The sequence below is a fragment of the Glycine max genome, chromosome 13 (genome assembly GCF_000004515.6).
Source record: "Glycine max cultivar Williams 82 chromosome 13, Glycine_max_v4.0, whole genome shotgun sequence".
NCBI classification, from domain to species: Eukaryota; Viridiplantae; Streptophyta; class Magnoliopsida; order Fabales; family Fabaceae; genus Glycine; species Glycine max.
In genome coordinates this window covers 17,612,474-17,622,085 of record NC_038249.2, presented here as the reverse complement: position 1 = coordinate 17,622,085, position 9,612 = coordinate 17,612,474, and the positions used below count along the sequence as shown (strand labels likewise).

General features: G+C 29.8%; 1 pseudogene; it reads right to left on the bottom strand.

Moving 5' to 3' along the window:
* Positions 1-7,058: 7,058 nt before the first annotated feature.
* On the bottom strand, positions 7,059-8,818 carry LOC106795669 (uncharacterized; annotated as a pseudogene).
* Positions 8,819-9,612: the final 794 nt, after the last annotated feature.

Below are 9,612 nucleotides of genomic sequence, written 5' to 3'. Positions count from 1 at the left end.
AAAACTGATCCAAAAAAGTATTACCTCACACAATCTATGCTTCTCACACCTTCTTTAAGACTTTTGGCCATAATATGCTAAGCAACTACTTTAAGCCTTTTTGGCCAAAGTGACTATAACAAGCTAAGTAACCACACCCCCATCCACATGTGAATGATGGATATGGTAGTCATCACGACCGTCACACACAACACATTTAATTTATTTATTTATTTATTCTTTTCCTACTAACCAAATTTACCTCTATAAATATAAAAGGATAATTTATTTAATTTGCTACTTGTCATTTTCTCTTACATAAGAGTGTGCCCACCATTCGTTTTATTTTCCCTACATTACCAAATCATACCTCACCCGTCATCTTTCAGCTGATCGTTTAATCTTTAATCTAAAAAAAAACTCATTTTCATCCTCAACTTTTTCAGATTTTAATTTTCAGTCCCTTTATTTTTTTTCTTTTTTAGTTCATTATTTATTTTTATTTCTCAAAATAAGATATTTTATTTTTAGTCATCTTAAAATTACGTCAGGGTTTCAGTCCTCTTAATTTAGATATTTTATTATTTTGGTCACCATTAAATTATTTTAGTCATTATAGTTAATTGATGATGTGATGACAATTCATTTATAATGTCATATTTTTTTAATGAATTAATTTTTTTAATAGTAGAGATTTAAAACTTAAATGACCAACATAATTTTATAGGAAGTAAATATACAAAATGACCATGTCACATAGACTTATAAAATATTAAAGTCATATAGTATTAATTATAAAATAAAAAAATAATTATTTTTCATGACTGTTGAGCCAAACAAAAGAAAAAAGAAACTAGAAGTCCCATATCATATCATTATATTAGACTTTCACTTTACTAATTAAGGCTATCAGCTACTTTTGATTTGATGTCCATGGACAGCATGCCAATGTCTTTAACATATTATGTCTTTAACAGCTCGATATACATGTATCGCATGCAATGTCTTAGTAGCATACTATATTATTTTATCTTAAATTTTATTATTATTAGGATTTACCTTACAAGATTAAATTTAGCTAACAGTAACCTACTTCGTATTAATATATATATATATATATATATATATATATATATATATATATATATATATATATATATATATATATATATATATATATATATATGGTTTCTCCTAAAGTTTATAAATATTTATTGATATAATTTATCTGTTCCATTAGGTTCTTGATGTCTTTAGAGGTTACTTCCTCGTTGACATCTTTTATCTTGAATGGAATTGTCATGACAGATTTATTGTTACTATCTTTGATATTTGGTAGTTGATATTGTGTTGCAGGAGGTAATTCTGATTGAATTAACTCACCATCTTTAACTTGCTAATTTATTATGACATTTGTTGTTGGATCACCTACGATGTCTTGTTTCCAAGGATAGTCTATATCATTTCTAATAGCATGAAACCAATAAAAGAAAACTACATTAATCTTGACTCACGTACGTACGTATTTGCCGCCTATGTTGACTTGTATTTCGTGGAATATATAGCATACAAACAATACTAGACAAAGACGTACATTTGCATCATTGCATGAATCTACTCATGTCAAATTATTTATTGAGTGTATTTATTGCGTGCTTTCATGATCAATTAAAGCATGCAAGACCATCTTTTATTTCTTTGTACCTGTTACCAGACGTTTCTGCCGCCTCCATAGCTGTAGTTTTGAAGTTGTTGTTGTTTGATCTGTAGCCTCGTATCATCTTACAAAAAATATATGGAAAGATTTCTGAAAATATTAAAACCATTAAAATAAATATACAAAATAGACAAATATATTTTTTCCCTAAACTATAGTCGCATTTTAATTTTGGTTCTTGCTTTAATTTACTTCTAGGCTATGCTCCTGTAACATTCCTTTCTTTAGTTTAGGTCCTTATTATTTTGCTTTCGTTCTTAAAGCAACTAATCTACATATTATAGAAATTAAAATTATATATATATATATATATATATACCGAGGCGGACCCGGGATTCAAATATTGGGATCAACCATGAAACTTAAAATTCATTGAATAAATATTCCAGTATTAAAATTCATTCAAAGTAATTATAGTTATATATACACAATGATTATCCAATAATCAATATTCTTTTTTTTTACTGAATGGGTCCAATAACCAATATTCTTCTGTTCATTCTAAAAATGATAATCAGTCACGTTATCATACATATTAAGCAAATTAAAAAAAAATCAACAATAATCAAAATTAATAACTACTCGAATAACACTGATATATGCATGACACCACTAAATAAGTAGTGAAAGCATTATTTCGGTGTAGGCTATAAATAATCAACAGTACCCGTGTAGGTTGATATATAATAAGATATTATCTAATTAATTTTAAATTAATAAAACATAATAAGCTAATTATGTTTAATGAATAATTAATTAATTTTTTTTGGAAAAAATGAATAGTTAAATTGCTTGCAATAATATCTTTTATTCAAACTCTTAAAAAATATTGTGGGAGTAGAAGTGAGGATATGAGGAAGATACACTAGGTGGAATGGAAGGCAGTGTAAGTCAAGAAAGATAGGAGGGTCACAAGTGATAGATTTGATTTGAGGAGGTTTAATTTAGCTCTTCTAGACAAATGGTGATGGGGGGTGCTCGTGGAAAAAAAGTTTGTTGTATATAGTATTAATTGGAATATATGGAGAGGATTGGAGTGAGTTGAGAAGTGGGAAAGGAAAAGTGTCATCATGGTAAAAAAAATATGGGAAATTGAAAGAGGAAAGTAGGGGGAGAGGAGAGAATAGTTGGGTGAATCAATTAGCAAGGAAGTGAGAATGGTCAAAACACAATATTTTAGCCATTACAATTAATCTAGTCACATGCTTATTTGATTATGTAGTATCCAAGTTAATAGTCGAGTGATTTATCATTATCAAAGAGTTTGACGAGATAATCACGTGTAATTTATTTTTGGTAAATTATATTTTTGATGACTTATAAACCTATTTGACATTATGAACTATCCAAACAAGTGGAATATTATAAGCATAACTTATTAAAAAAAGTACATGTGAATGCCTGCATCAGATTTTTTGTTGGCATAATAAGTTAACATACTTGTTACATCATCAATTAACATTGTTATTCAACAACAAGAACTAAAATTATTAACAAAAAAAATTATAAGAACAAAAAAGCATTGAAAAGTTTGTCTATAAAAAGATATACATAGGGAGTATTACAAATTACTCCATTTGTCCCATAATAACTATTGTGTAAGAAGTTTAAACTTTGATACTTGAATTGAATTAACCTGCAAAGATTTAAACTTTACAAAATTCTCTTATATTTGACTCAGTTGTGTTTATAGTACACTCTAGATGTACCATCACATTATTTGTACCTCTAATTTGGTATATATAGTTAATTTTTTATTACCACAATTAGATGGGAGAATCTAATTAAAAAATAAATAAAATTTTAGGGACTCAATTAAAAGAGAAAAAAACTTCAGGGATTAGGTGAAAATTTGATAAAAGTATAGAGACTTGCATAACAATTAAACCTTGAATATAATTATTAGAAAATTTTATTTTATAAAATTAATTATTTTTTACATCATTTGTAATCATTAATAAACATTGAAAAAAATCAATTCAAAGTTTGAAAGAATAATATAACTCTAAGAAAAAACTTTTGTATCCTTAGTTTAGGTCAAAAAATTGATCTAAGAACCTTTCTTCTTAACCTATAATGATAAAGATTATAATAACACTTATGTTTTTAAGAATCTAAAATTAATGATTTAATTTTACTTATAATAATTTATTTTAACTAATAATTATGGATAGATACTAAAGATTAATCTATTACATATAAGTCTTTCTTTTTTAATTTGGTTACTTTATAGTTTGTCTTGTATCCAATAATAATTTTAAAAAAGATTTCTTTTGCATAGCTAGGTAAATTTATTAAATTTAGGAATAATTAATTTTATTTAATAACATTCATGAATTTCTTTAATCATGTTTAGGTTTTTAGATATTGTTTATGAATTAATATTTTTATGAGATATTTTAAATATATAAATATTTTGTCAAAATTGTATTAATGAATATTTTTAAAAATTGTATAATAAATATCATTAATGTGAATAATTAAATTATTTTTTAATATAATTAGCCATGTTAAATTTAATTAAGTCTAAATCGACTACTATGTACTTTCTCTATAAAAAACATCGACGACTATGTATGAATTTGATTTCGTAATATATATTATAAACTTAACTTTTATTTTTGAAATTATAAAATAAATATATTAATACAATAAATTTAACTATTCATTTTTTTGGTAAAAAATTAATTATTTATCAAACATAATTAGCTTATTATATTTTATTAATTCAAAATTGATAAGATAATATCTTATTAGATTTGTTTAAATTAATTCAAAATTAATTAGATAGTATCTTATTAGATTTGAGGTTCCTTATTTGACATGGTTAAAACAGTCACATGTCAATAAATAAATAAATTATCAACCTACACCGGTGTGGATTATTTATAACTTACACCAAAACAATGCCCTCACTACTTATTTAGTGGTGTCATGTAGGGATGTAAGCGAGTCGATATGGGTTGGGTTTGGTCAAATTCATAACGTAACCCAATCAAATTAGAACAGGTTGATTTGGGTCAATTTTCTAAGAAAAAAATGAAATCCAACCCAAATCAATCTGTTTATAAACAGTTTGAGTTTGATTGGTTGGGTCAATGAGTCAAAATATTTAGTTTTGTTTATTCTTTTTTAAAATCTATTTTTTATAAGTTAAATTTATTATTAAATGAATCAGACATAATTGTTTTTTGTTAAATTTTTATTAAAAAGAAAATTTGGTAACGTTGTCATACTTCACTCCACTCTATTGTCACATATCTATCTATATATCTATCTATCTATCCATGGGTGATTAGAAATTAAGCATACTATATTTGAGATAAGGAGTTTCAATAAGCATAGTGAGTATGAATTTCAAAAACTTTTTTCTACCAAAACCAATAATACATTACGAGGCCTATTCTTTGTAAATAGATTCAAAATAATTTTAGAAACTCATTTAAAGTGGCTTCAATTAGTAAAACCATTGTCGCTTTACTTCTGAAGGTTAAGGATGTGTTGGTGCTTACTTAATGTAGGTCAATAAGTCTTTTTAATCAACGATCAATAATATTTAAAATTTAAAAAATATATATTATATATTACATATATTAATTATAATAGTAATTTAATACAAATTAACGGGTCAATGAGTCAGTAGGTTCAAATATTAAAACCCACGATCCAACCCAAAATTCAACAGGTTTGATTGGTTTGATTCGAGTCTGACTCAAATACAAAAATTAACCAACCCAAACTGTTTGAATTGGTTTAGGTCAATTCAGGTTTGTGATTGACCTACACCCGCTTACACCCCTAGTGTCATGTATACGTGATTGTTATTTGGGTAGTTAATAATTTTGGTTATTGAACATGAATGATTCAAATGCAATGTGAATTCTAGCTTCCATATGATTTATAATATCATTGGAACTGATTTGTGTGTTCATGATAATCAAGGGAGATGCATTTCAACAATGACATAGTGGAGACAATCATGCATGAACATTTAAGAAGGTGAAACATGGGTTGACTTAGACCGTAAAACAGTAGTTGACAAAATAAACATTGCATGTGAAGACCTGACAAAATTGGAAAATATTATTGTTGATTGTAAAAAGATTTTAGCTAGTTATCCATCCTATGAAATATGATTTATTAAGAGACAAACTAATAGATTTGCTCATGAGTTAGCAAGGGTGACTTCATTATTTCCTTGCCTCTACTCTATTGATCATGTGATTCCTTGTATTGAACATTCGATTCATAATGAAATGAGATAAATACTATTTAGTCAAACAAAATAATTTTGGTTATTGTTGATTTTTTTTTAATTTTCTTAATTTGCATTGTAAGGCGGCTGATTATCATTTTCAGAATGAGTATAATATTAGTTTTTGAAGCCATTCAATCAAAAAAATTGATTATTGGATAATCATTATAGAATACTACACCGAAGTTATTACAATTATAAAAATATTTTTGTGTTTCTATATATATATATATATAGAATTTCTTTATTTTTCCTGAAGCGTTATTTCAAAAAAAAATTTAAAATAATAATCATGATGATGAAAATGCATATACTTTGTTAGCTTAAATATATTTTTGTCTTTAAAATATAATTTTCTTTGTTTTTGGTTCCTAATTTTTTTCTTGATTTTTGGGTCCTATAAAATTTCTTTATTTAGTTTTGGTATTTTTAAAAATATAATATACCAAGAACAAATTACATGTGACATGTTTATCTCGTCAAACTCCTTGATGACCTGAAATGTTACTGGGCTACTAGCTCGGATATTACGTAATCAACGAATGTTGTTAATTGATAGTAAGAACTAAAATAGTTAATAGAGAAAAAGTATCGGAACAAAAAATAATAGATATTTTATTTAGAGACCAAAAGTAAAATTTGAAAAAAGTTTAGGACCAAAAACATAATTAATCCTAAACTATTTTTTGCCCTCACCAAAAAAAAATTCTTGGTTCACCCTTGGCTATATAAGCCTCTTTATTTTTTTGATAAAGAATATAATCACTCAAACCTATCCATCGAAATACCTCCCACCACCCAAGGATCTGTCCAAAATGTTGTGTTATGACCATTCCCACTTCTTTGGTAATTGATTCACCAAACCGCCCTCTCTTATCCCTACTTCCCCTTCTCAATTTCCCATATATTTTTCCACCATGATGACACCTTTCCTTTCCCAAAAGCTTTCTTTGATTATTATTCTCTGGAATAATAACAGTATTTTTATCTAATCACTTCATGTTTTATTAAATAATTAGTTATAAAATGAAGGTTGTTGTTATGGTTGCAAGAACGGGGGAAAGAATAGCCTAGCTTTGAGGGCTAGGAACCTCCATAAGAGAAAGATAAGGAAGAAACTTGTATTATTTTTCTGCTATCCAATACATTAATGTTTACTACTATATATATGCATCAATGATGTTGTGATTTGAAAAAAAAAAAAAAAGATAACAGGATTCTAGAGAATTCAAGCGAATTCTAGTAATAACAGAATTTAGACAGCAATAACAGAAATTTAGACAAGTATCAGACAATAATATTCCTTGTCCTGCCACCTCATCACTTCTAACAGATTCAATTAGCTCTAATCCACCAAGTGCTTGTGTGAGTTGCTCCTGCATTTAGGTTGTTGGTGACTGTTCTCAATGGCACGTTTAGAGCTTGATTCCTAATTTATAACATTTCTTGGCCCATCAAAAACACCTTGTCCTCAAGGTGTTGGGGCTGCAACCATGGCTTCCAAAAGTAATACCTGGATCCCAAGGTCTGTCCCGGCGAAACTCTCTTGGTTTAGCAGCCGTCCAAAGTGCAAAAGCAGCTGGTTGGCACTTGCGTGCGACAATGGCAGACCCATAAGACTCAACTCCCATCTCAAACAGTGCCATGTCTCTATGTTCCAAAATCTTGTCATGCGGAGCTGTTGCACGACCATCATGAACAACAACACTTAAGAGGTTGTCGAGGGAAACAACAGCACAAACGTGGCAGAGTTGGTTGAAGACGGAGAACAGCGTGTGGGGCACTTGGTGCTTGCTGTTGGCGGCAAGGTGAGGAGCAGGCATGGGTGCTGGGCTTTGTTGCATTGGAACAGGGCATGGAGGCACATGCGACATGAAAAGTGGAGCCGGTAACGGTGCGGGACTTGGTTGCATGGGTGCGGAGCATGAAGACAGAGTCGGTATGGAAAGCGGAGACGGCGGTGGTGACCGCACGGAGGAAGAAGATGAGAAGTGGTGGTTGGTTAATAGGGTATCCATTTTCAGGTGAAGGAGATCTAGTTTGGCAGCCATGGAGGCTTGGGTTATAGCGAGAATGGAAATGGCGGCCTCGAGGTGGTCCAAGCACTTTGAGGAAAGTTCATCGTCTGCCATCGGAGCTCTCAATGAAAGCACCAAATGTTATTGTTGCAAGAACGGGGAAAGAACAACCTAGCTTCGAGGGCTAGGAATCTCCATAAGAGAAAGATAAGGAAGAAACTTGTATTATTTTTCTGTTGTCCAATACATTCATGTTGACTACTATATATATGCATCAATGATGTTGTGATTTGAAAAGAAGATAACAGGATTCTAGAGAATTCTAGCAATAACAGAATTTAGACAACAATAACAAAAATTTAGACAAGTATCAGACAATAATATTCCTTGTCCTGCCACCTCAACACTTCTAACAGATTCGGTTAGTTGTAATTCACCAAGTGCTTGGGTGGGTTGCTCCTGCGTTTGGGTTGTTGATGTGCCTGTTTTCAGTGGCACGTTTAGAGCTTGATTCCTGATTCATTGATTCCTAATTCATAACAGTTGTAATATCTTCGCAAGTCCTTAGCCTACAAAGTGATTGACAAAAGTTATTTGTTTGTGATTCTTTTTTTTATTCATACATGGAAAGAGGAAAACAAAAAAACATACTCGAACTCTTATATTACTAAGTAAGTATGCAAGAAATTGATAAACTATCCTACCATTGGGGATGAGTGCTTACCTTGATTTAGGGTATTACATAGGCCATGTTGCAGAGGAAAACAAGTTGAGAGTATAGTTTGGTATCAGACCATGGCACTTGAACCAGAAAGTTTGAGAATGAGAGTATTAAATAGTTTTTGTTTAACTCTAGCTAGGCAAGTTCTTATTTGAAAGTCAATTTGACTGATGGAACGAGTTTTTGGTAAACGCTGTATCATTGGCAAAGCCAAAGGTTCAGTTAACATGCTAATTATTTGTAGTATTTGTTTTAGCTAGTTGGACACATTGTAAGCCCCCATGGGTCTGCCAAGTTAACTTATATAAAACGTTAAACAAAGTGTAAAAATTTTGGGACGTATAATTCTTAATATTTTACTAACAATTCAGTTTTATTTTTTTATATACAATGTAAACAAGAATACAATCTATAATACAAACTATTCAAACCTCCAATAACTAATTAAATGGACCTTAGTAAGTTTCTTTACAACTAATTCACTAAAGATATGGAATCTAAACCTATATATTTTCTTCTCTTTATAGCTCGTATCCACTTTCCCTTATGTCAAGTATTGGTGTATTACATTGATCTTAAAAAGTGAAGTCATTTTCATATCCCAGCCAATTTAGAAAAACCAAATAATGTCCCGTGTGATATTGTATTGTAGCCAGGCAACGTCAAGTTTTGAGGCAGTGGCTTCAAGGTCTGTCACAGCCAAAAGTAATCTTCTGGGATTTTGTATTGGTAGACAGATTTCATTATTCTTTTGTTCCAGCATTGCTTCAAGGTCTGTCACAGCCAAAAGTAATTCAGAGTTCGAGTTTTGTGTCTTTTGCAATTGCAATTGGAGATTGGCCTGCAAAGAAGCACAGTGCTTGCAATCTCCTTCACGGTTTTTGTCTGCAGCAATCTCTGCAGCAAGTTAGATACTTGCGCA